General features: G+C 39.3%; 1 protein-coding gene across 7 annotated transcripts in view; it reads left to right on the top strand.

The window, feature by feature from the left end:
- The window catches only part of LOC150068921 (olfactory receptor 7D4-like), a 72,230-nt gene that overhangs the window by 27,732 nt on the left and 17,002 nt on the right, over nt 1-27,496 (top strand). For 2 of the 7 annotated variants that reach the window (XR_016537121.1, XR_016537120.1), the window contains one exon: nt 506-1,668. The exons of the other annotated variants lie outside the window; for them this stretch is intronic. The gene's annotated coding sequence lies outside the window, so the exon portion shown is untranslated. Of the gene's footprint in view, nt 1-505; nt 1,669-27,496 lie in introns of those variants that run through there. 7 annotated transcript variants of the gene reach the window in all.

The following is a 27,496-nucleotide window of genomic DNA, read 5'->3' as shown; positions in this document are numbered from 1 at the left end:
GGAAATGATAGTCCAAGGGTTGTGTGTGTGACTTAACACCTATCCTGACTTCCCCGCCCACAACAAGGCTAGCTGTTTCATGGAAAATGCTAAAATTCTGCACTGTATCTTCCCAGTGTTCATTGGGAACCAACCCAATATATAAGGATTCTTCATCAGCTTTAAAAGAAAGACTCAAAGGCTCACACCATAGAAGGATAGCGAGAACTTGTTGACGGTGACGACCCCATTGTGGAAATATTTCTTGGGCTTCTCCACCATGTTGATAACACACACTGACCTATTGGCTGGCCTTAGAAGGAAAGAGGCATACACCTATTTCTTCTATTTCTTTCTTTTTTCTTTCTTGCTTGTTTGCTTGCTTGCTTGCTTGCTTTTTGTGTATGTGTTGGTGTTGGAGCATGAACCCAGAGCTGAGCAACTGTCCCTGCACTACCTTCTGTAACCAATCCCCCATTCCCTTAAAAAAAGTTGTAAATGACTTTTTTTTTGTTCTGGGCTACAGAAAGTCAAAGAATGCTTGAAGCTATGCACACAGACTAATCCACTGCAGTCATCGGGATTGCAAGTGGAACGATGTTGAATGTGGGGACCTCACCCCGAAGAGAGAGACCCTGTAGGATAACAGTTGGGGGATTTGGGGAGTAGGTGTAGCAGCCTAAAGCCAGGGAACATGCACAAGACATTTCACTGGCTCATTGGAAAGGCAGAACACCCTACAACACCTCCATTCTGCACAAGGAGCCTTGAAAGGACTCAGAATTTCTGGTTGCAGTCAGCACAGAGACCTTCAGAGAGACAGGCTGACACTCCAAGAATGTCACCATGAATTTCTTTTTTAATTGTACACTGACTTCTCCATTGTTCAATGAAAATGTAAAAGGAATTCAGGAAAACAGCTCCCAAGAATGCCTGTGTTATATTTTGACTGTAACTAATGTGTTTAGGGTGTGGAAAATCCTATGATATTTGTGGATGTTTTTCAACCCACCCTCAACCCATACATGAACATATACATATGCATACACACACACACACACACACACACACACACACACACACACACACATACACACTTCTTTCCAAAAGCTTCCTGGTGTGGTTCTCTTTTTTATTAGCAAAAGTTCATTATAAGAAACAGTCTTCATTGTGACACTGTTGTAATGCTTATAATGGGCTTTAAGATCTGTAAATAATTATTCACCCCAATTTTTTTTATCCTATTGCCATTGCGCTTTCCTATGAGAACCATGAATCCTGGGGAACGAAGCTTATCTTGACACCTGTTGAACAAATTAGAAGGACTAGGTAAACAGACCCAGGTTAGAGTTGACGAGGTATCAGTATAGGACTCATATAGAAGAGAAAAGATCATGGAAAAGCAGCATCGAGCACATTCTCTGGTGTTCCCCAGTGTCATGGGCCCTGAGCCTTTGGGGTGTGGGCAATTGTGGGAGATGAGCTGTTGTTCAGCTAATAATCATGTAGGGTTAAATTCTGTCTGCAGGAATATGCCCTTCTGACAGGGTACAAAATGCCAGTTTTGTAACTGTAAGTCTATGTCTTCATCCTTGACCCAGCTCTTAAAAATCTGTTACTTTGGAATCCCCTTTGTACAGTTTGTCACAAATGATTTGTTCTTGTAGTAACCAGTGATTTAAATAAAAGCTTTCATGTGTTTATTTTATCTTGGCTTGTGTGTCATAAATTTTAATTTATTATAATTATTACATTATTGTCATTATTAATCATTATTTGTGCCAGTCCTGGGGTTTGAACCCAGGACTTAAAGTGCTGTCCATGAGCTTTTATGCTCAAGGCTAGTGCTGTACCACATTCATCCTTTTGGCAGTTTATTGCAGATTAAAAACTCGAAGGTTTTCATGCTCAGGCAGGTTTCAAGTCACGGTCCTCAAATCTTAGCCTCTTGAATAGATAATAGGTGTCAGACACTGGTGCTCTGGAACTCAAAAAAAACAAAAAAACACTCCATAGCAGCTTGTAGGATCCACTGCCCTGGACAATAAAAGTTATCAAGGTACACATAAATGTGATGTTTATGACCTCTGAATGATTTGCACTAAATCCAGTGGAAATGAATTCTGTGAGGTGGCACTGGGTTGAATCTCTGCAATTTTACACTAAGAAGATGGCCACCCATGGCAGTTTATATAGCTCACCCATTTGGACACTTTTCTCTAAGGAAAAAAATATTTAAGCACAAGCAAAGAGATGACAGAGTCTCATGGGGAATTTTCTGCCTGGGCTGGCTTTGAACCAAGATCCTCAGATTTTAGCCTCCTGAGTAAGACGTGAGCCATTGGTATCCAGCTGACTTCTTTCTGATCTTGTACAAAGCAGGGCTGTGGGGGCCTCAAGGTGTCCAGTGTATGGCATTTCTTTGTCATCAGCCTGAGACTCCAACTCCCCCTTTCCAATCCTCTCAAGGAGTATACCAGGTCCCTGCCTGGCTCCTAATACGGGCTCCAATTTACCATTTGTAACACTTATTTGAAATTCTTTTATATTTCCTTTTTATTTTGCATGAAACAGTCAACAAATATGTACCACTTTCTAATTTTTTCCATATAGAAATTTATTTTAAAATATATTTAAAGTAGTAATTTTACTACCTACACTTGTAGATCAATCTGACTTCACATTTTTTTGTATCTTATGCTTTTACTTTCCCGTGATATTTGGCTGTGTTGAGGGTGAAATAGAGGATTCGGTAAAAATTGATCAATTTTCAGCTTTCTAAAATGAGAAGTTTTCTGGAGTTGATTGCTATCATTGCATTTACCACAGTGTGAATCTAATAATCTTTTATTTAAAAAAGTCTTATAAGTAGTTGCCATCCAACAAAGCAGTCTGTGAATACAATGCATCTTGATCAATGTCACTTCTTTGATCATTCCCTCCCAGCCCACCCTTCCATCAGTGTTCTTAGTTTTATAGGATATGTATTGAATTTCACGACTGTATACTCCCTCCTCCCTTCCTCTATTCATCTCTCAAGTTCTTACTATGGTTAAAATGGCAGGTATACCTCATGACAAATGGAAGTTACTAAAGTGATGAATGAATGAACTAATAATGAATTAATAAAACAATAATGGATTATTAAGATAAATAAAGAAGGAAGAAATGATTACATAGAAGCCCTTCCTCCATGGGGCCTGAGTCTAAAACACATCGGGGACATTGGCTATTTTCTTCTTTTTTCCTCCATTAATAGGAGAAGATCCTTAGAGAATTTACTTTGGACAAATAAAAGGAGCAGATCTGGCAAATTAACCAGCTCTGTGAATTGAGCCTCCAAGGTCATAACCAGCCTACCTCCTCAGCCCTGCAGTTTGAGATCTCCGGTAGAGAAGGTCTCCAATGTGATCCTCTGCTCCTGGAAGCTCCTGGGTGCCATTTGGGGACCTAGATTGAGGGTGGACTGGTCACTGGGCATTGGGGACATCTCTGAATCAACACTTCTTTGCCATGGCTCGGCAGGAAAGCTTCGCAGCACAGTAAGGGTAGTAGAAAATAGTTGTGGCCTATGAATTCCTCCTTTTGAAGGCAGGTGTGAGAACTTGGGTCCTGAAGACTGGAGGTGACTAGTTGAAGCACATATTATTCATGGATTCACGGGATGTGTGTTCTTGATTGTCACAGAAACAACGGTGTGTCCTTGAGAATTTCTCAGCATCAGTGAATTATACAACTGGTTTTCACTGTGGTAAGTACATGTGTACATATAATTAAATTGGTTACATTCGTTGATTAAATTCATATTGTGACTAAGTTGGTACCTTTGGCTCAAGTCTGTAACCTGAAACCACTCAGGAAGTTGAGATTGGAGGATCACAGTTCAAAGCCAGACTAGGCCAGGAAGTCTGAAAGAATCTTCTTTCCAAATAAGCATTGCAATGTAGAAGTGGAGCTATTACTGAAGTGGTATAGTGCTGGCCTTGAGGAAAAAAGCTCAGGGACAGCACCCAGTCCCTGAGTTTAAGCCTCAGAACTGGCAAAAAAAAGTCATCTTTTATTAATGAACCTCCCCTCTCACCTGCTTTCTATCTTTTCCATAGTTTTTAATAGATTTTACTATGGCTTCATAAATCTTATTCTGGGTTTATTTTATAAATGCTCGGGGTATAGGTCCATAAATACCATAGATGAAGGTCATATAAAAAGTAGGCAGGTGATAATTAAGTATAACCTTATCTCTCATTGCCATTGTGATATTACAAAATCCCACATCCTTCCCCATGATTGTAATTTGCTCATACATCCTCAGATGTAAACATGGTATCAGAGATTCAGAGCTTTATTTGAAAAAATAAACAGAGGAACAGAGATAAAAATGGGGTGTGAGCAAGGAGGGTGAGGCTGGGGGCCAGAGGCAGATGAATAGAGAGAGAATACAGTCATCACGTTTCATGAACATGTGTGAAAACAAAATCAGATCACTTGAGGGGGATGGGCGGGACTGGGAAATAGGGGAAAATGATGGGGATGTGGCAACATTGATCAAGATGCATTGTACTTAAGTTGTACAACGAGACAACAGAGAAGCCACATTCTGAGAGGGTGAATCAGGAGGCTTCATTCAAAGGTCAATGACTGACTGGTAGACTCCTGTCTTAAAGACCCACAGCCCTTGACCAGAACTTGCACCAAGCTTTTAAAGACAACAACCACATGTCTGGAGTGAACGCCAGGTCTCGACAAAAGCTTACCATATATGGATATGCTCAGTTACAAGCTCAGGTACCAGCAGAACTTTTCCATCTGGGAAAAAGACACTTCAAACTTCCATGTAGGGGAAATCTTAGAGGCTACTCAGAGGTGAGTTATTCAAGCCATTTGAGGGGAGGTAATTGAGATATAATCAGAACATTTTCTATGTAAAGTTTTCCTAAGGCCAAGACAAGGGCATTTCTCTGAAGCAGAAGCTCTTCTAGCTCACCTTGAACTGGGCATCTGCATTCAGTGAATGGCCTCTTTCACCTCTATGCTTTTCAGCACTGGGTGGAAAATTCCCTCCACCCAGCAAGAACAGCAGGATGGCTGTATGAAGTCACTTTGACTCAGTCTTCTTCACTTAGAAACTGACATGTTGGACTGAAACCCCTTTGTACAGCTACTTAATGATAATAACGTGATAAAAAAACACGCTTAAAAACAGAACCTGCTTAAACTGTTCAGGTTCCTGGGAAACAATATAATTATTCAGTGCATTGGAACCATCATCTGGCAATTTTACTTTGAAGCCCGGACACAAAGCTAATTATTTCTGTGTCTTAAGGCCAACTCTTGTCATTTCTGACTCATCATTTCTCCTTTGATGCTATTGCAGGGAGAACTAATGGCATCATTGGCACTTTAAAGTGGGGAAGAAGTAAGTTCTACTTTTCTCAGCAGGTAATTTCTACCTGCTCAATATTATTAGAATAAGATTATTTATAAAAAGGGAACCAATCAATGGTCCCTTCTGGCTTTGCTTGTAAAGAGTAGGCTGTATTTTACTGTAGTCATAGATAACATCTCTGGAATTGGCTTTTCAACACTGCTCATTTGACTATCTTGAGAGTAAGTGTATAGTGGAAGAGGTGGATAGTAACAAATGATAAAGTGCAAGAAGACTGGGTTTGTCACAAGAGGGAAATACCTGAACTTTAAAAAAAAAGCTTATTCTTTGATGCACACTTCTTTGTTTCACTTTCCGTATTCATTTTTTCCCCAAAACGTTGATGGCCAATAAGTCTACCATCAAAAAATACCACACAAGTCACAGAATTCTTCCTCCTGGGGCTCTCAGAGGATCCTGAACTCCAGCCCATCCTTTTCGGACTCTTCCTGTGCATGTACCTGATCACCATGCTCGGAAATCTGCTCATCATCCTGGCCGTCACCTCTGACCGCCGTCTCCACACCCCCATGTACTTCTTCCTCTCCATCCTCTCCTTGTCTGACATCGGCTTCACCTCCACCACCGTCCCCAAGATGCTGGTGGACATCCAGAGTCACAGCAGAGCCATCTCCTATGGGGGCTGCCTCACCCAGATGTCTCTTTTCATCATTTTTATATGTATGGATGACATGCTTCTGACCGTGATGGCCTATGACCGCTTTGTGGCCATCTGTCACCCCCTGCATTACTCACTCATCATGAACCCTCGTCTCTGTGTCTCCTTCGCTCTGTTATCATTATTCATTAGCCTTGTGGACTCACAGCTGCATAATTTGATTGCCTTACAGCTTACCTGCTTCAAGGATGTGGAAGTAGCTAATTTCTTCTGCCACCCTTCTCAGCTCCTTAATCTGGCCTGTGCTACTACCTTTGCTCAAAAGGTAGTCACCTATTGTGTCGGTGCCATATTTGGCTTTTTCCCCATGGCAGGGATTCTTTTCTCTTACTACAAGATTGTTTCCTCGGTTCTGAAAATCCCGTCTTCCGGTGGGAGACACAAAGCCTTCTCCACGTGTGGCTCTCACCTGTCTGTTGTGTGCTTATTTTATGGAACTGGCATTGGGACATACCTTGACTCATCTGTATCTCACTTCCCCAGCAACAGTGTAGCGGCCTCAGTGATGTACGCCGTGGTTACCCCCATGTTGAACCCGTTTATCTACAGCATGAGGAACAGGGACATTAGCAGGACCCTGAAGAGGCTCTATAGGAGGCCCACTTCAACCTGACATTTGTCCAGCCATATTTGTTTGGAATGTAAGTTAGAAAAATGACCAACATTGATCATGCAGACAACATGATGTCTCTACTTGTCATGTTGATATTTATAGATCCATTTTTTTCCCTAGTTAATTGGTGGTGGATAGATGGGAAACTGGTATATTATAAAGACTTAATTGAAGAGGTAAACATTTTCTGGAAATGGATGTTTGTGGAAACAGGTCAATATAGGGGATATCAAGAAAAGAAGCACTAAATAGTGACAAATTGCATGCTTTCTGGGAATATCTCACCATTATGAAGATAAACATGCAATTTTCAGCTGAGAATTAGTGGCTCATATCTGCATTATTAGCTACTCAGGACACAGAGATATAAGACTCACAGGTCAATAGCAGCCTGGGCAGGAAAGTCTATAAGACTCTTCTCTCTAACCAGTAAAAATCCAGAAGTAGGGCCGGGAGTTTGGCCTATTGGTACAGTGCTTGCCTAGCACGCACCAAGACCCAGGTTCGATTCCTCAGTACACAGAAAAAAACCAGAAGTGGCTCTGTGGCTTAAATGGTAGAACTCTAACCTTGAGAAAGTCCAAGGACAGTGCTCAGCCCTTGAGTTCAAGCCCCAGGACTGGCAAAAAAAATCCATAAATAGAGCTGTGGTTCAAGTGTTCAAATAGTAGAATGTGAGGCCTTGAGCATAAAAGCCATGCAAGAGCACAAGGATGCGAGTTCAAGTCCTAGTATTGGCCATATACATACAAACAGAAAAAAATACATATTCTTTAAAATTTTTTTTGAATTATCAGGGTAATGTATAGAGGGGTTACAGTTACCTTTGTCAGGTAGTGAGTACATAACTTCTCTGAACATTGTTAACCCTTCCCATGTTTTTCTCCCACTTTCCCTCCTCTCCACCCACTCCTGAGTTGTAGAGTTCCAACATATTCTCTTGTGAATATTGCCGTTACATTGATTCATCCTTTGTCTCATCATCTTGTTGTTTCCCTTCCCTTCCTTAATTCAAATCAACAAATATATATACAATATACCAGGTACCAGAGTCAGATACAGTCATAATGGAATAAACTAAAAAGGGGGGGAGAGAAAAAAATAACTTCACATAGTACATTAGGAATAATGATTCCAAACCTCTTGTTTCCATATCCTGGAGTTTATTTTGCTTAGCTTCACCCTATATGAGCATATACACATAGCTATTAAGCTATAGTGATCCTAGATAAAAATACATGTATTTAAAGTTCAGAAACTATTGTAATTTTTTTAAATAAAGATATTTACAAAATGAGTTATAGCCAAGCTTCCACTTAGTAGAGGGAGACCATAATCACTTTTGTGATCATGTATTCTTCTTTCTTGGCTTGATGACATCCTGGCAGTAGTCACAAAGAGTTCAATAAAGGGTTTGATTTAACTCCTCTTCAAGAAATTGGAAAGAGTTTGCTGTTATTTGGGAAAAAATAATCCCTGGTTTAGAACTTTGGACTTTTGCTTAAAACTTTGTGATATATGTGAAACCTGGAGAAAGTACTTTTGATTCAAAGAAGGCTGATTTAACTTGGGACATTTTCTCTAGTCTTGGAGCTTGAACTCAGTACCTGGGCATTGTCTTTGAGCTTTGGTGCTCAAGGCTAGCACTCTACCACTTGAGTCACAGCTCTTATTTCTGTTTGGTAGTTAGTTGGGGATAAGAGTCTCATGCTCTTCCCTGCACGGGCTGGCTTTAAAAATCATGATCCTAAGATCTCAGCCTCCTGAGGCAGCTAGCATTACAAGTATGAACCACCAGGGCCTGGCTTTTTGGACCTCTTTTTATCATTTTTTTGCTTTATTATTTGATTTTATTATTTTGTTATTTATTCTTTAACAGAGGGAATAATTTGTTTAAACCCTATCTGGGAGAATAGCTGATAAAATTGGATTGAGAAAAGAGTGAAGAGCTAAAATGATCCCCTTGTCATATCAATAGGTAGTGAATATATTATAAAAAAGTGAAAAATGTGTTATATGTAATTATTATTGTCATTATGATGCTATGATAAGGATACACTTCATATGATTCAATTAAGCATGGCCAGCATCTGAACTTGCTATTTTCATATTTTAAAAATAGGGCATTTCAAGTTTTATTTGGAAATACTACAGAAATGTGGGAGCATTGTTATTCCACTCCCATTTCATTTTTTTTGGTCAGTTGTAGGGATCAGTCACAATATAGGGGAACACTAAAAATAAAAACCTGGAGATTGGAGGTGTGGTTCAGGTGGTAGAACTTCAGCCAGTGAGCTAAAGCATCGAATGAAGAGTCCAACCTTGTTAAACATGGACTACATCCATCCTTACTTTCACCAGACATGGCTATCATTAGTTTAGCTTGCATCCCCTCCAGGGTAAACCCAGAGACTATACAAAATAGCAGTGGTATGCTAGGTGACACATTTCAGAGCTTTGTAATTCCACTGAACCCTATCAGCATTTAAAATTCCAATTTTGTATGGTTTCTCTGGATATAAGATCAGACACAGGGTGGATGGGTGGGTATAGGTAAATTTGTGAGTCTGGTCAGGACACCTTTGAGAGTGTCCCTGCTGAATCCTTTGTGTTGTTGGGGGGGGGTTTCTATTTATCACCACCAACCTTCTCTTTTCATAATGATGAGATCCTCTCATCACACACAACCCACAATGATTATATTTTCTCTTTGCCATTTCTGTGATCAACATATTGCAAAGAATCACAAAACATAGGGACTGGATGGGAGCTATTTTCATGGAAAATAGATGAAAAATTAAAAAACAAACATATTTGAGGCTTAATTTTTTATCAGCTCATATTATGAATACAGAGGGGAAATTTCACTGTTACCCCTACACACATACTTAGACTGTCTTCCCATCAGTCTCACCCTGCTCCCCTCTTCCCCCCACCAAAAAGAGTATTTGTGATTTCCTATTCACATAATGGGATATAATTATTTGCAATTTTGTTTTCCACATAGGCAAAACTTTTATTCCAATAATAAATAGGTAATTGAGTAATTAGAAATGTTTTTTGTTGTTGGTCAAAAATTAAGTTCTAGTCTTAGAGAAGCATACAGAATCTGTCTGGACACTGGTGATAAGTGTTATCCCAGTTACTCATGAGGCTGAGATCTGAGGATCATGGTTCAAAACCAGCTCTGGTTCTGTGGCTTAACTTTAACTTTTTTTTTTTGCCAGTCCTGGGCTTGAGCTCAGGGCCTGAGCACTGTCCTTGGACTTTCTCAAGGCTAGAGCTCTACCACTTGAGCCTCAGCACCACTTCTAGCTTTTTTGTATGTATGTGGTACCAAGGAATTGAACCCGGGTCTTCGCACATGCTAGGCAAGCACTTTAACCACTAGGCCAAACTCCCGGCCCCTTAACTTTAACTTTTATTCTTTATTCCACAAGAAGTCATCATGGCTGTGGTACCAGAGGAAATTCAGAAAAGGATGGAAAGAAGCAGCATGCTCAAGAAAGAAATGTTTATATTATTAAGAACAATCACAATTATATTTCCAGGCTTTGAAAACTACAAAAGGCCCCCAAATACTTTATTAGTTATACTTCCATGAACAGTTAATACAATATGATCTAAAGAAAATACATTTCACCAGATGCTGGGTGGCTCATGCCTATAATCCTGAGATCATGGTTCAAAGCAATCTTGCAAAGGAAACCCCATAAGATTTTTATCCCTAATTAACCACCATAAAATCTGGAAGTGAAACTGAAGCTCTAGAGGTAGAGCAGTAGCCTTGAGCAAAAATGCTCAGGGACAGTGGCAAGGGTCTGAGTTTCAAGCTCTAAGACACACACACACACACACACACACACACACACACACACACACACACACACAGAGCGCAAAATATATTCTATAGTAATTTGAACTCTTTCTGGAAAAGTAGAAATAAAAATTTGGGGGGGCCATTGGTTGAGTGGCTGGTGTGACACCATTAGAGATTTGCAAATGCCATAAAAGGCAATCCATTTTCTTCTACTGTCTATCTGACCTAGAAGAAATAACAATTATCTGAAGAAATGAAGAAATCAAAGTAAATTCCTATTGACATGCCAACTTTTCTGAAGTGTGTGTGTGTGTGTGTGTGTGTGTGTGTGTGTGTATGTGTGTGTGTGTGTCCTACAGCTTGAAACTCAGACACTTGCTGGGCTTGAACTCAGGGCCTCAGGCTCTCACTTAGCTTTTCTGACCAAGGCTGGTGCTCTACCACTTGAGCCACACTGACATTTCTGGCTTATTTTTGGAGGTTAATTGGAGATAAGAATCTCAGGGACTTTGCTTCCCTGGGCTGACTTTGATCCACTATTCTCAGCTCCTCAGCCTCCTGAGTGCCTGGGATTTCAGGCCTGCACCACTGGCCAAGTCATATATTTTTTAGTTACCCGTGAAAGGATAACACCCTTGAACTTGAGATTTATTGGTTTAGAGCAAATAGTGGCTTTCTTGTGAGAATAGGATTGCCATTCCCAGGTCCTCCCAAGAAAGTCTGTGTTTTGCTTCTTCTTTATCCAATTATCAAGACTCCTGAGATTGGAAATTATGAGGAGCAATTTAGTGAATGAGGAGCTTTGTGCATTGAGGTCTCAAGGCAATATAGTATATATATATATATATACATATGTTTATATCATTCCCATTCTCTAGTGCTTCAGGGCTGGATGTCTCTGTACAGTAGTCTACAGTCCTGTGACCTGCTTCCAGGGTCACTGTGTGGGTCTGGGGCATGACTCTTCCTGCCTGGCAGTGGTAGTGACCAAAGCTCTACCGTGCTAACACACCAAGCATGGGAAGAAGAGAGGATGGAGATGCACCCTTCACGCTCCAGCAGAGGCCCAAGGCATCTCAGTAAGTTATGAGGGTTACAGTATTGGGAGGGGGAAGGGATAGAGGCTTGCTTCCTCATCATCTGTTCAGGCCTGGCAGGTGGGTGAGCTGGATGCAAAAGCTCCAGGGTGCAAAGCTGAGCTCAGAGGCCCAGGCAATTTTGTGACTTTATATTGTGAGAGTGGAATTCATCTCCTAGATGATTTTGTTTTCCTTCCACACTGGACTTAAAACAATCCTCTACTTTTTGGACAAAAATTGCTCCCACTAAATAAAGCTCTAAGAATGATTGGCCATGGATGGCTCACACCTATAATACTAGCTACACAGAAGTCTGGGATCTAAGGATAACAGTTCCCAACCAGCTTAGACAAGAAAGGCCATGAGCCACTTATCTCTAGTTAACAGGCAGAAAGCTGGAAGTGAAGCTGTGGTTCAAGTGGTAGAACATCAAAGTGGAATGAAATAAAGTTCAGAGACAGTGCCTAGGCCTCTCAGTTCAACTCCCAGGCTGGCACAATGAAAAACTAAAAAATAAAAACAATAAAAGGAGCAACTGAACACTGTATATTTAGATTTTTTTATATAATCACAACCAAAATAACATTACACCTGTTTAATTGAAGATAAAACTGCTGATGTATTTTTTAATATGACTAAAGCTTCTTAATTTTTTTCCTAAGTATATTTTTATTGCTAGGAGAAATGAAGATCCACGTTTTCATCAGGAGCCTATACTTGAGGAAATATTCCATCTTTTTTAGAACAAAGGGTAGAGTTAATAGGTTCTGATTGACATAAGTTGGCAGAATTATAGTTTCTCACTTTGTTATGGTTCTTACACTGGTCGATATCTCCAATAGAGTGTTGTTGTTGATCAGGAGAACTTCTACAGATAGATGGTAGTAAACAAAATGAATGGGAAGGGGTGGGAGAAAAACATGGGAACGGGTAACCATGTTCAAGAAGTAATGTGCCCACTACCTGATGAATGTAACTATAACCCCTCTGTATATCACTCCAATAATAAAATAAAAAATAAAAAGGAATCCTGGGCTTGAACTCAGGGTCTGAGTATATTTTCTCTCAAGGCTAAGTCTTCCACTTGAGCTACAGAATGACTTCTAGCTTTTTGATGCTTAGTTGGAGATAAAAGTCTCATGGACTTTATTGCCTAGTCTGGCTTTGAACCACAATCCTCAGCTGTCAGATTTTTAGATCTTCAGTTTATAGGAATGACTCACCAGCACCCAGAAAGATTTATATTGTATCAGCATGAATGTTGAACCTTTGACCCATTCATAATGTCCTTTTAGTTAGATTATATCTCCCTTAGGGAAATAAAGAATATTTCTTTGTCCTATTTCTTTTATCCCTTCATGTAGAAGGAACTGGCAGTTACCTAACTCAGGATTTGTGACTTAAAAATAAAATTTTGAATCTTTAAGGATGAGTAGAGCACAACTCCAGTGGGTTTCAATTAAAGAGCACAGCAGTGAAGACTATTTCTGAAGACATTTGAATGACACAGCTGAGTTGGTGTGTGATTCAAAAGTCTATAAACACCCACTCATAGCTGAGGTGTTTACACCAACACTTTTCTCCACCAGGTGTCCCATCCACAGCAGGACAGACAACCTCACCTGTGTCTGGGAATTTCTCCTCCTCGGACTCTCACAGGATCCTGAACTCCAGTCCTTATTACTGGTGTTATTCTTGACACTTTACCTGGTCACCATGCTGGGAAACTTGCTCATCATCCTGGCCGTGGGCTCTGACCCTCACCTCCACACCCCCATGTACTTCTTCCTCTCCATCCTCTCCTTGGCTGACATTGGTTTCAGCAACAGTATCGTTCCCCAGATGCTGACCAACCTCCAGACACACAGCAAATCCATCAGCTATGCTGGCTGCCTGACTCAGGTGTTCTTCTCTTACCTATTTGGATGTCTGGAGTGTCTGCTTCTTGGTGTGATGGCCTATGACCGCCTGGTGGCCATCTGTCACCCACTGCACTACCAAGTCATCATGCACCCTCGTCTCTGTGGAGGGTTGGTTCTGGTGACATTGTTCTTCAGCCTCCTGGATGCCCAGATGCACTGCTCCATGGTGTCCCATCTAACCTTCTGCACGGAGGTGGAGATCCCCCATTTCTTCTGTGAGGCTTCTCAACTTCTCACTCTTGCCTGTTCTGACATCTCCAGTGACTCCATACTGATCTACATGGTGAGGGTTGTGTTTGGGGGTGTCCCATTCTCGGGGATCTTTTATTCTTACACACGCATCGTTACCTCCATTATGAAAATCCCCTCAAGAGCGGGGAAGTACAAAGCTTTCTCCACCTGCGGATCTCACCTGTCTGTGGTTGGCTTGTTTTATGGCACTGCCACTGGCGTCTACCTCGCTTCAGCCATCTCTCAGTCCCCCAGAATGGTGGCTGTAGTGGCAGTGATGTACACCATGGTCACACCCCTGCTGAACCCCTTCATCTACAGTCTGAGGAACAGGGACATCAAGAGAGCTCTCCTGAGGATTCTCAGGAGAATGGAGTGATCACTCTACCTCTACTCTCCAAACAGAATAAAAACAGGGCAACATGAAATTCTGATTTTGTAACTCGAGGGTAGGAATGGAGGGGGAAACTGTGGAGGAAAACAAGAGGTGACATTGAACAAGAAGCATTCTACTCATAACCAACTTTTACAACTACTTAATAATAACATTAAAATGATAAGAAGAAATTCTGAGTTTCTAGACACAGTGCATATCTCCATTTCCACATGACCTTCTACTTTGTGTTTATCCATTTTTTTCTCTTATGAGTGTCATTATTGTAGACTTTTTCTGCATGTGTTTTCAGCTTAGGATACTATACTCAAATTTATGCATGGATTCTATTTTGTAACATCCCTTTGTCATTCAGGTTCTTAGTTCTTACTTTAAAGCATTGAGAGGTAGTATCCTTTTTAATTTCATAGCATTTATTGCGCCTAGAAATTTTAAGTGTATATATGTATGTGTGTCTGTGTATTAAGAGGGTCTAAACTTTATGCTAACACATTAATAAATACCAAATAGGAAATTAATATAAGTAGAATCTTGGCATTTTTGAGTGATTGTTGAATATTTGTGAGTGCCAGAGGTTGCTACTTCTGTTTAGGTTGAATGAGTAATTTATTATGACCTAGCAGTCTTCTAGGTTAATTGGAGTGTTTGAGTTCCTTGGAAAATTTGAGAGATCTATCAGAGCCAAGAATTATTCCTGGTATATATCATATTCCACAGGCGACCAACATGCATATATTTTAATATAGATGTTTGTAAATTTTTAGTATCAGAAAAGGGAAAACCTGGCACCAGTGGCTCACAAGTGTAACCCCAGCCATACTCAGGAGGGTGAGGACCATGGTTCAAAGCCAGCCCAGGGAGGATAGTTTACGAGACTCAGCTCCAATCAACTACCAGAAGACTGGAAATTGTGCTGCACTAGCCTTGAGCCAAAGACTTCAGGGGAAGCACTAATGCCCTGAGTTCAAGCCCCATGACTGACAAAATAAAGGGGGAAGGGAAATGTACCATGACTAAGTGGGGACTATATAATCAGTGAAGATAAGACATTAGTATGAATATCAGGAAGAACAGATTTTGGGGGGTTGGGCCTGAGTGCTGTCCCTGGCCTCTTCTGCTCTGGGCTACCATCCTACCCTTGAGCTGCAGCCTCACTTCCATTTTCTAGTGATTAATTGGAGAAAAGAGTTTCATGGTCTTTAGTGCCTGGGCTGGCTTTGAACTGTGATCCTCAGATCTCAGCCTTCTGAGTAGCTAGGATGACAGGCACAAGCCACCACACCCAGCTACTAAGAATAGATTTTTTTTTTTAGTTACCAATGCTGCCATCATTATTTCAGATGGAAGAACAACAACAAGAAAAGAAAATCTCCAAGAGTAACAGTTTAAAATAATGATTGCAAAGGCTGGGAATGATAGCTTACATTATACTCTAAGCTCAAGGAGCAGAGATAGGAGCATCACAGTTTCAGACCAGCCCAAGAAAATATGGATGAGACTATACCTGGAGAACAAGCCTGGTGTGATGTTGTATGCCTGGAATCCCAGCTACTTTGGAGGTAGGGGCTGTAACAGTGGATCCTACTGAGGAGTAAGCTGAAGAGAAAAAAAAATACAACAAAAATCTGGAATTGTTCCAAGGGTAGAACAGTTACTTACACAGTGTAAGGCTCTGAATTCAAACACCACTATTAATTGCAAAGATACCAAATTTGGATAAGATCAGGAACAGATGATTACTGCTATCGCCAATCAATTTCAACCTAAGGAGGAACATCTGTACATACAGACTTGAAACTACCCAAAATAAAAAAAAACATAAAAACAAATTTCTGAGAAAATACAGATACATATGACATATCATTCTCAGTGGATTCTCAGCCCATAAATACAAATAATGAGAGAGGGAATATAATTAGTGTCATGAAAGGAAATCATTGCAATCAAAATATGCATTACTTGGTAAAAAACAAAGACAGCAAAAGCTATCTTTCAGACATGAAGAGATACAAAAGAGCTCGGGCAGACAAACTCTCAGGGATTTTGTCATAAAGTAGTGTGTGTGTGTGTGTGTGTGTGTGTGTGTGTGTGTGTGTGTGTGTGTGTGTGTGTTCTCGGCTTGCACATAGAAAGGGGGTCAATCACTTGAGTCATACATTCAATCCAACGTATTATTGGTTTACCAATAGATGGAGTCCCATTGATTTGTCTGCCCTGCCTGACTTTGAGCAGGCTCTTGAATAGCTAGGCTTCTGAGCCTAAACCAATCACTGGTGTCTGACTCTACTAAAGACATCTTTTAAATTAGAATTAAAGTCTAGTAATGAATCCTGTAATCCACATGACAACACAAGACTCAATTACACATGTAAATAGAATCTCATGTAAAATACTCCAGGAACTTTAACAATGGCATGTAAAAGAAAGAATGTTGGTGGTTTTTTTGTTTTGTTTGTTTGTTTTTTGGTTTTTTGTGATATTAAGGTTAAAAGAAATCACTAAATTATTCAATAAGAAAGAAAACAACTCTAGTGAAAAGAAATTGCTATGGATCCAATTTACAAGATGAACCAAATTTAGCATCAATGCTGTAACAGTGAGATCAAAGTGAACTAGCTAAAAGTCTAACAAAATCCAACTTTGCTTTTTGTAATTTGCTCTGAGGAAACCAGAAAACAAAAAGATCTCATCTCAACATAATAAAACTCTAGAAGCGAGAAATATAGCCAATATCATATTGAATTGAGGGGAGGGGGAACAGAAACAATTTCCTAGCTTGGATGACAGGCCTCAGTCACTGGGCACTTTGTCTTAGTATTTATCTAAATATAGGTTATGGAGGCAGAAAGCCAATTAATCTCTAAAGTCGGAGCCTTCTCTGGATATTTCTACAACCATCCTGAGGCAGGATAGACAAGGGAAATGAAGCATGGTAAATGGCTTCCAGGAATTCAATAACTCAAGCTTAAAGCTTGTCAGTCTAGGTCCCTTAAGTTTAAGGGAACAAAACCATCTAAGGGAAAATGAGACAGATAACTTGAGGAAAATGAGAGGTCTCTCAGGATGTGTTCTTTCCTGAGGAATGTATTTCTCACAGCAAGAATTAACACTTGTCTGTTAGGATGTATGCTTTCCTGAGGAAAATGCTTTCCCCAAACTTAAGCAACCTCCTACCCCAAATGCAGATAACAGGAAACCTTCCTTACCTCAGGTGAAGGATCTGTTTTATGGCAGGATGCGTTCTTACCTGGAAAGAGTGCCCCAAACATCTAGAAACTCAGCCCATATCCAGAATTAGCTCAGGTATCTGCAGACCGTTTCCATCTAGGGAAATAGCTCAGGGGTTAGCTAGAATTTTCCATGTAGGGGGATATGCCTCAACCTTTCCATATAGGGATATGATAGAGTTCCCTGGTTCTACTTGACAAAAATTACTCCATGTTGGTTCATGTTGGAAGTATGCAAACCCGTGGGAGTAGTTCCTTGAGACATTTACAAAAAACATATACTCAGTGTACCATCCAAAACAAGTCCTAGAAATAGGTCCTAGAAATGGATTATGCTTGTTTTATTAAACTTTTAGGGGATGTGAACCTGCATATCTGAGAGAACATTTGAAGACAGGTTTTTAAGTGATAGAAGTTTCTCCTTCATTGTTTGCTTACACTCTGCCCTGCCCAAATACCTCCACTGTGGAAGCCCCAGAAGTGATGAAACTCCCTCATAAAATAAAATTTTAAAAAAATCAGAGAAAGGGCTGGGAGCGTGGTTCAAGTGGGTAGAGTGCCAGCCTCGAGAAAGCCTAAGGACAGTGCCCAGGCCCTGAGTTCAAGCTCCAGGACTGGGAAAAAATTGGAAAAAGAAAAAGAAAAAGAAAAAAATGGAGTCCTACATGTATTTGTCTTGTTTTTCCTACATTGACTTTTTTTCCTCAAGAAAGTGCAGGGAAATATTCTGCTTAGGGAATTGCTCACTTAAAACTCTGGGGGTTATCCAGGATATAGAAACAAAAGCCATATAATGAGTGATTGTTGTCCTTAATGTACTATGTTATCTCTCATATCTTTTGCTGTCCCTTGGTTATTTCATATTGTTACAGTATTTTACCTTGTTATCTGATATATTGTATATATGTGCATTTGGTTATTTGAAATAGGATAGGGAAGGGGGAAAACAAGATGAGGGGTAGGGGTTGGGGGAGGGAAATGGGGACCAAGACATGAGAAAGGGTATCAATGTTTGTGAAGTAATTCACCTTCTATCTGTTGAATATAATGAATATAATTACAATAAAAAATATGAAGAAAAAAATTCTGGGGTTTATATAGTTTTTTTAATAAAATGTTTTATCTTGAGGATACTAGAAGTTTCTTTAAGCCTTCCATAACTGGTCATTATGCTCCAGTTGAGTTAAAAATAAAAATAGAACATGTTACTGGAAACAAATACAACTACATAGACATAAAAACTTATGACTCTATAGACATAATGTTTTATTACTTAGATTAATATGTATCTATGACATACAAACCCTCAGCCTAATTTTGATTATGTTCTAAAATCTAAGTGCCAGTGATTGTATATAGAGATTCCCTTCTTGAATACTTGTTTGTTAAATATATCATTTGAAATGTGATGTAAAAATCAATGTTAATAAATTCTTTAATAAAAATAAAAATGGAAAGGGAACGCTTCTTATTACTTTTTGTCTCTGGGAAGATAGCTTTGATCAAAGGGTAATTTTTTAACAAGATCATTTGCCTGAAGATTCAAAAATGTTCATTATCTCTCTTCAAATTAGTCTCATGGGACTCCTTACTGGTGCCTGTGCTTGTTGCATTGTGTTAATGAGGATTCGTTTAAGACATAGAAATTTGTTAAGGAGGATATCTTAGGGGAGGGATCCAAAGACACAATGCCTCTGAACTTTTAAAATTCTATTTATTGAAACAAATTCCAGGAAGAGGAGACATAATTTTTTAATTGTTGCTGCTGGTGGTGGTGTTTGTCTTTGCTATTTGTTCTGTGTGCTTTCTTTTGAGAGGGGAGAAAGGGAAAGCACAGAAATGGAGGGAGGAAGGGTGAATAAACACAGGCATGGTATTCAGTAGAGGCTGTGGGAAAAAAAAACACAAACCATGCAACTTGTGCTCAGGGACAGGAGGTGGGAGCTGAGGAAAAGCAAAGAAAGATGTGACATTGCCAGGAAGATGGGGGAGGGGGTATCATTGTTCCAAGAGAAATGTACTCATTACCTGACTTGTGTAACCAGAACCCCTCTGTACATAAATTTTCAGTATAAAAAAGAAATTTATTCATTACCTGACTCATTAAATGGTAACTTATTTGTACCACACTTTAATAATAACAATGAAATTATATCTATTTTATATGTAGAATAGAGAGCAATAACAATAATAATAAAATTATATAGAGAATATCAATATTAAAAATAAAATTACTTTGTCTTCCAGGATATAGAAACAAAAGCCATATAATGAGTGATTGTTGTCCTTAATGTCCTTACTATGTTATCTCTCATCTGTTTGGCTGTCCCTTGGTTATCTAATATTGTTACATTATTTTATCTTGTTATCTGATATATTGTATTTATGCTTATTTAGGTATTTGAAATAGAATAGGGAAGGGGGAAAACAAGATGATGGTTAGGGAAATGGGGACCAAGACGTGAGAAAGGGTATCAATGTTTGGGAAGTAATGCACTTTTTATCTGGTGAATATAATGTAACCCTTCTAATAATTACAATAAAAAGTATATAAAAAAAGAAAAGCTTTACTTCTTCCAATCTACTATGTAAAAAAAGTATTTCCTATTTGAACTTATCATGAATCTATTCCGTCATGCTTGTATTTGGTCTGAAGGAAATAAAGTGAAATAATTTTCAAAAAAATTGCTTAGTCAATATTTGCTATATATTCTCTGTGGAATATATATATATTCTTATTTTGTATTTGTATATTTATTTCTTATATTTTATTTTATTATATAGTTTTAGAATATGTAGTTTAGTATATGTAGTATGTTACATAATTTTAATGTAATTTTATTACATACATCATATATATCTATCATATATGATATATATACAATATCATATTCTACATATAAAATATAATTTATTTTTATTATTAAAGTGTTGGATGATGAGTTACCATTTGTATACATTCTGTTTTCGCTGCCTGCCACAATGGCCCGTCACTTTGGAGGTGGACTGGGAATGATCACAGACTCAAATAGCTGCAAGCAGAGGTTTTTATTTCTCTCTCCTTTCTTTTCTCTCTGCCTTTCTCCTTCTCTCTCCCTTTCTCCTTTCTCTCTGTCTTTTCTCCTCCTCTCTGCCTTTCTCCTTTCTCCTCCCTTTCCCAGTAATCCCACACTATTTATATCCTTAAGCAGCCAATTACAATAAAGTTCATCTGTACAAGCAGGAAACAAAGAAAGAAAGAAGAAATCTATTGATCACATTTTATCCACAAGCACGGAAGAAACAAATCAACAAATGCAAAGAAACTTCCTGGTTAGCAAGTACTGACTCATTGATGAGCTGCCAAGTGCCATCTTATAATCTTACTTCCTCAGGAGGCTGAAAGCTATGGTCTCCAACATTCTGTAATATATGTATATGTCTAGATATGTATATGCAAATATATAGGTCTAGATATACACATTTAGATATGTATATCTAATATACAGATAAGATATGTATATGTCTAGATAGGTATATTCATACTCACATTAGATATGTTTGCATTCTAGACAAATAAGTTTGCATATACATCATAAACACACACACATATGATAGAAATTTGTTCCTGGGGATGATTTTCTACCACTAAAAATTGCAATCTCCTTAGCCTTGGAAGTCATATCCTTCCCAAAATTCAATGCAGAGAAGAGCGTAATGTCCCTAGTGGCTTAGGTGCTGAACTACTGAGTTCTCTGAAGAATACAGGATTCTGCACTGTTTGGGTATGAATAATCTCCTTGCAGCTTCAGAGGGGAATACTGTAGAAACAAATTTTCCATGTGAACCAACAGATAGCAAGTTTAGGTCAACTCATTTAAAACTGGGATTTAGCCAGAGGGACGTACAGAATTATGAGAAAGGTCATTTTTTAATGAAATATATGGAACCACTATGCCTGGCCTTCTCTCCATTTTTTCACATTTTCTGAGCTTCTTTCAATAGTTATTTTATGTTTTATTAAGCAATTTATGCTTGTATTCTATCTATCTACCCATCAATCTGTCTGAAGGCTAGTGCTCTACCACTTGAGCCACAGCTTCACATCTGGCTTTCTGATGGTGAATTGGAGATGAGTGTCATGAAAGTTATTACCTGGGCTGCTTTGAAACTCAAGTCTCAGATCTCATCCTCCTGAATAGCTAAGATTGAAGGCATTAGCCACAGTGCCCCAGTTTTCAGTTCTTTTGATACTGGTGACATTTGTGGTTTTCACCTTTTACCAAGTCATGGGATGCACGTGACTCACTGATAGAAGCAAAAGATGAGAGTAATACAAAATCTCAGATCTACACATGAACCCAGCTTTTCTAGTGCAAGATGAACTTCGAGGTAGAGTGCCACAAGTTTTACTGTAGGGGTTTAGATTTGATCCCTCTGTCCTTCAGCCTCTATGCCCCATCAAACCATCTTTTCAAATCCCTTCTGGGGTCCAGCTCCACATCTGTCAGCCAATTTGTTTGTGTATTTTTCCCTAGACTGACCTGGAATTTCAATTTTCCCTACCTCTAGGTCCTGAACACCAGAGGGAAATAGGCATCAGCTAATGCATCAGGTAACCTTTCAATATTTTAACTGGTTCCCTCAAATGTATCTTTTATCCACAAACTCTGCTAATTTTACTCAGTTCATTAACACTGAAGAACACTGGCAAATGAGCACAAATCTCACATAGATTCCCTGTGATTGCTTTTAGAAATGTTTGGGAACCTGTTCTATCTCTTTGTCATTATTTTGGTTCATATTAGAAAGAATTCACTAGGAGGTCATTTTTCTTTTCTGAAAAATTCATCTGATGTGAAATGGTGCAGTTGAGGAAAAGATGTTAACAGACATGTTTGACTGAGAGTTTTATCTTGGATGGATGCCAGTGTACGATGACATGGTTAAAATAATAACCTTTTAAGACTGTTGCAGGGGATTTGTGCCTATAATCTACATTCCCAATTCTAGACACTCAGGAGGCTGAGATCTGCAGATGGCAGTCCAAAACCTGCCTGGATATGAATGTCTGTGCTACTCTTATCTCCAAGTAACCACCAAAAGAGCCATGAAAATCTCAGGATCAGCACCTAGTCTCTGAGGTCAAGCCCTCCCCACTTCTTCCCCTCCCCCCCGCCACAGATACTAATCCAGGGGTAAGAAGGTGAAATATCTTTCTGAGTTTCAGGAGAATGAGTTAGATGTGTTTGTCCCTGAAGGAGAAAAGCCAGTGATATGGAAGAAGAGAATCACATATCAACAGCACACTTCTCAGATGACCCTGAACTCCAGCCCATCTTCTTCGGGCTCTTCCTGTCCATGTACTTGTTCACTGTGCTTGGAAATCTACTCATCATTCTGGATGTCACCTCTGACCCCCACCTCCATGCCCCCATGTACTTCTTCCTCTCCATCCTGACCTTGGATGACATCTGCTTCACCTCCACCACTGTCCCAAAAGTGCTGGTGAACATCCAGACAAAGAAAAAAGACATCTCCTACATGGGTTGCCTCACTCAGATATAATTCCATATTAGGAATGGATCATTTCCTATTGGCAGTGATGGTCTTTGACTGCTTTGTGGCCATCTGTCATCCAGTGAACTACCTGGTCATCATGAACCTTCACTTCCGTGGCCTCCTGATCTCATCATGTTCTATGTCTCCATGCTCCATCTCCTGCTGGTGATTCAGCTGACCTTCTCATGTGGGCACCACAAAACTGATTGGGGTAAGTGAAATAAAATACATTCTTCTCTATTTTCTGGGAATAGCAGGCCCAGAAACATGAAGCTGTTAGCTAACATCATTCACCACCAATGTTAAATAAATATCTAGGAATTATAAACATGATCACACTAGAAAAAAATAGTTGAAAGAGGTTATTAACAATTCTTCTTTGGCTAGCAGCTTTAGTTGAGCCTGTGAGTTAACAATGACAGTTGCTTATACAAATAAAGAATGGATGTTTGAAAACCAAATTCTACAAGTATCGATGAATTAAATCACTAGAGTATTTGTGTTAGGAGACAGAAAGGAGGAGCAGAAAGAAAAGCTGATATGAATAGGAGTGAGGTACATACATTAAAACCCAGTGATAGGAATGTCAAGACTAAACCCCTCATTTTGTAGAAGGTAATATACACACATAAGGCAAATTTCAGAAGCATGTGAGTTCAGTCTTCTCTAAACACGATTATGGAATAGTGAAGATTTTCTGCCAGTCCTGCCAGGATCTAGGTATCATCCTGGAGCTTTTGCACTGAAGGCTAGTACCTTTACTGTCCCTTGAACCAGAGCTCTGCCTCTGTCATTTTGATGGTTAACTGTGATCCTCTGTTTTCAGCTGTCTGCATAGATAGCTAGGTGTAAGCCATAGGTACATGGCCATGTGATTTTTTTCCTGCAAAATTAGAAGGATTGTTAACAAGAAGAAAAGGAAATAACAATGAGTATAGTTAATTAAAAGATAACTGAAGATGGAAAATACAAAGGAAGATTGTCAAGATGCACAAAAATGAGTAAATGAGATTTGAAGAATGTAGAGTGTCCCTCTTGAAGAAACTGGGTCTAGATTCCAGAGCATAATGACTGAAGCAAAATAAAAGGCTAAGAGGAAAAAAACAGATTTTTGTGAAATCAGAACTTTTCATTCTAAAGAGTGACTACATGTTTCCATTCTTTCTGTTTCACAACTCAAGCTAAGAACTCACATTTTTATCTTTTCTTTTTTTTTAAATCACTTGATTTTGTGTTTCACAAAGGTATCCAGGATCTCAAACAAAGGCAACCGAAACTCTGTTTTTGTAAAATCTGTTCTCAGGAACACGGCTGGGGTTTTAAATAAACCTTGAATCAGACAATTACAGGGAGTGGTTAACAGGGATTTATTCAATGGTTTTTCCACATTCATGTTTAGATGATTAGAGCTCTTCATTAAATAGATTGTACAGTTGATTTCCATTCGCCAAATATTTTTGATCTCTGGAGGTAAAAGGAAGATTTCAATAAGAAAAAAATAGCTCTGCCAAATTCAGGTTAGTTTAGACAGAAATAGGAATTAATAGATTCATTTTGTCCAAAGACAGTTTAATACTTTTTTCTTTATTGGCTTCATGTTGGTGATGTTTTCTTACAAAAGTTTTGCAGCATCATCTTTTTTTTAAATGGGAGGGGGTGGGGAGACAGTTTTCTGAGCACAGAGATCAGTTACATGGGACAAGAATGGACCAAAGAGGACAGGTGACAATTCTGGATCCTTTGAGAAGCCCAGGAGAAGGAATTGCTGAGAGACCAGAATGTACAGCTGGCTGATGGATTGGGAGCTAGATCCCAGAAGGGATTTGAAAGGACAACGTGCTAGGGAATATGAGGCTAAGGGCCAAGAGAGATCAAATCTAAACCCCTATAGTAAAACTTCTGGCACCCCACCTCAGTGTTCTTTTAGCACTAGAAAAGCTGAGTTCATGCATGAATCTGAGGTTTTGTGTTGCTCTCCTCTTTCCTCTTTCATTTTTTTTCTTTTTGCTAGTCCTGGGCTTGAGCTCAGGGGCCTGAGCACTGTCCTTGGACTTTCTCAATGTTAGCTCTACCACTTGTGCCTCAGCACCATTTTTGGCTTTTTTAATGTATGTAGTGCCAAGGAATTGAGCTAGGGTCTTTGTGCATGCTAGACAAGCACTCTACCACTAGGCCACACTCCCTTGATTTCTGTACCCCCTGCAAACTCTTCTGAAAATATACTTGTGAATATACCATACATAAGTTAAAGAAGACAGAATCATCAAAAAAAACCTGGAAAGCAAAAGAGAAAATGAGAGAAAGGAAAGAAAGAAGGAATAAGAAAGAAAAGAAGAAGAAAGAATTAAAGAAAGAAAATTCTCTTGTTTCCATGTCTTGGAGTTTGTTTCATTATGTATATTATTTTACATAAATATAAAGAGGCACTTAGGCATTGAGCCTTTGTATTTGTCTCCCAAGAGTGTCCAATCTTGGTCTCAATGTGTGTATCGAGAATCCAGTATAATTTATCATTTACCCGTGTATTTTAGATCTAATTTCTACATATCAGAGAGAATGTGCACCATTCTAGTCCACCCATTTTCCTGAAAAATTGCTCCTTCTAATTGCTATGTAAAATGCCATTGTGTATGTAGCTATCATGCTTTTGGATTCACTCTTCTGTTGTGGGGCATTTGGGCTGTTTCCATATCTTGGCTATTGTGAATGGTGTGACAGTGAACATGGATGTGAGGATGTCTTTATCATAGCCTGGCTTGTGAAGTTCAGGATACAGGCCCAGGACTGGTACAGCTGGGTCATAGGGAAGGTCTGTTTGGTTTTCTAAGGTCCCCAAGACACTAGTGGATACCTTCAGTCACAGCAGATACATTTTGTACATGGCCTGCCTATCACAGGTATCTCTTGTTGTAATTTTTGGATGTACGGATGACGTGTTGCAGACTGTGATAGCTTATGACCAGTATGTGGCCCTTTAGCACCCCTCACATTATCCAGTCATCATACACCCCTTGCTTACGTCAGTGGTGTCTTAGTTCTGGCATCTTATTTGTTTAGCTTTTCAGGTTCCCACCTACAAAATTTGATTGTCTTACCATGTACTTGCTTTAAGGATGTACATATTTCTAATTTCTTCTGTGAACTTTCACAATTCTGTTATTGTTCCTGGTCTGAAACATTTATGAATATCACAGTCGTGTATTTTATTGGTGCTATGTTTGGTTTTGTCCCCATCTCTTGGATTCTTTTCTTCTAGGACAAAATTGATTCTTCCTTTCTGTGGATTCCATCATCAAGTGAGAAGTACAAAGTCTTCTTCTACCTATGAGTCTCAATTCGCGATTGTTTGCTTATTTTATGGAGCAGGACTTGGGGTGTATTTGGTTCAATGGAATCACCTTGCTCCAGCAAAGTTATAGTGGCCTCATTAATGTGGTTACTCCAGTGCTGATTCCCTTCGTCTACAGCCTGGGGAACAAGGGCTTGAACTCAGGGCCTGGGCACTGTCCTTGAGATTTCCCCAGGCAAGCACTCTACTATTTGAGCTACAGCTCCACTTCCAGCTTTCTCTAGGTGGTACCAAGGAATTGAACTCAGGACTTTGTGCATGCTAGACAAGCACTTTACCACTAGGCTATACTTCCAGCCCTGTACAATGAATTCTCAAGTGTAGTCTGCCCACTTCCCTGCTTCATTTATTTACCCCTGTCCCACTGGCCCTGTCCCCTATCTTGTATGTACCCATCTCCCGATGCTGATCCTGTTGGGCTTTGACCTGGCTATTGTAACTGATTATACTATTTGAATTCTCCATGAAATCTATTATATTTTCCTGAATTCTTTTGTAACAACTTGCATACTGTGCAGCGTGTTTACTTATAGATTGATGGGCTTATTCCATCTACCACAAATGAAGGAAATCGTGCAATTTTTCATTCTCTGGGTCAGGCTTACTTAAAATATTTTTTCCTAAGTCTTTTCATTTCTTTAAAAATGGTATCCTATCATTCATATCAAAATCACATATAAAATCATATAAAAATAAAAATGACTTATTAAAGCATTAAGTCTTTTTTTGGGGCAGTCCTGGGGCTTGTACTCAGAGCCTGAGCACTGTCCTTGGACTTTCTCAAGGCTAGTGCTCTACCACTTGAGCCACAGCACCACTTCCAGCTTTTCCTCTGTATGTGATACTGAGGAATCGAACCCAGGGCTTCATGAATGCTAGGCAAGCACTCTACCACTAGGCCATGCTCCCAGCCCCTAAAACATTAAGTCTTTTAAAGTAGAAGCCAAACTAAAACAATTTGTCTTTGTTGGAAATTGGGATGTATTCCCCTGCCACTGTTTAAATAAATACCAACCCGATGCTGTTTCTAACACCTATTAATTTCTTTGTGTCCCAAGAAATCTGGAATGCTTGCAAAATAGAAAATTTTAATGAGGAATTCTGAGAATTCAAACTTGGTCACAGCAGAATATTTATTAAGGCTTCCAGTTCCTTCTGCTTGTGCTTTCTGATTGCCTCCAAGCCTAACTCAAGGAGGGCTTCTAGGGACAGAGTGTGGAGAAGAGGTGACTTCTGA

The sequence above is a fragment of the Megascapheus bottae genome, chromosome 1 (genome assembly GCF_031878675.1).
Source record: "Megascapheus bottae isolate mThoBot1 chromosome 1, mThoBot2.hap1, whole genome shotgun sequence".
NCBI lineage: Eukaryota > Metazoa > Chordata > Mammalia > Rodentia > Geomyidae > Megascapheus > Megascapheus bottae.
Note: the sequence above shows the minus strand (reverse complement) of the source record. Positions and strands in the feature narration are given on the sequence as shown.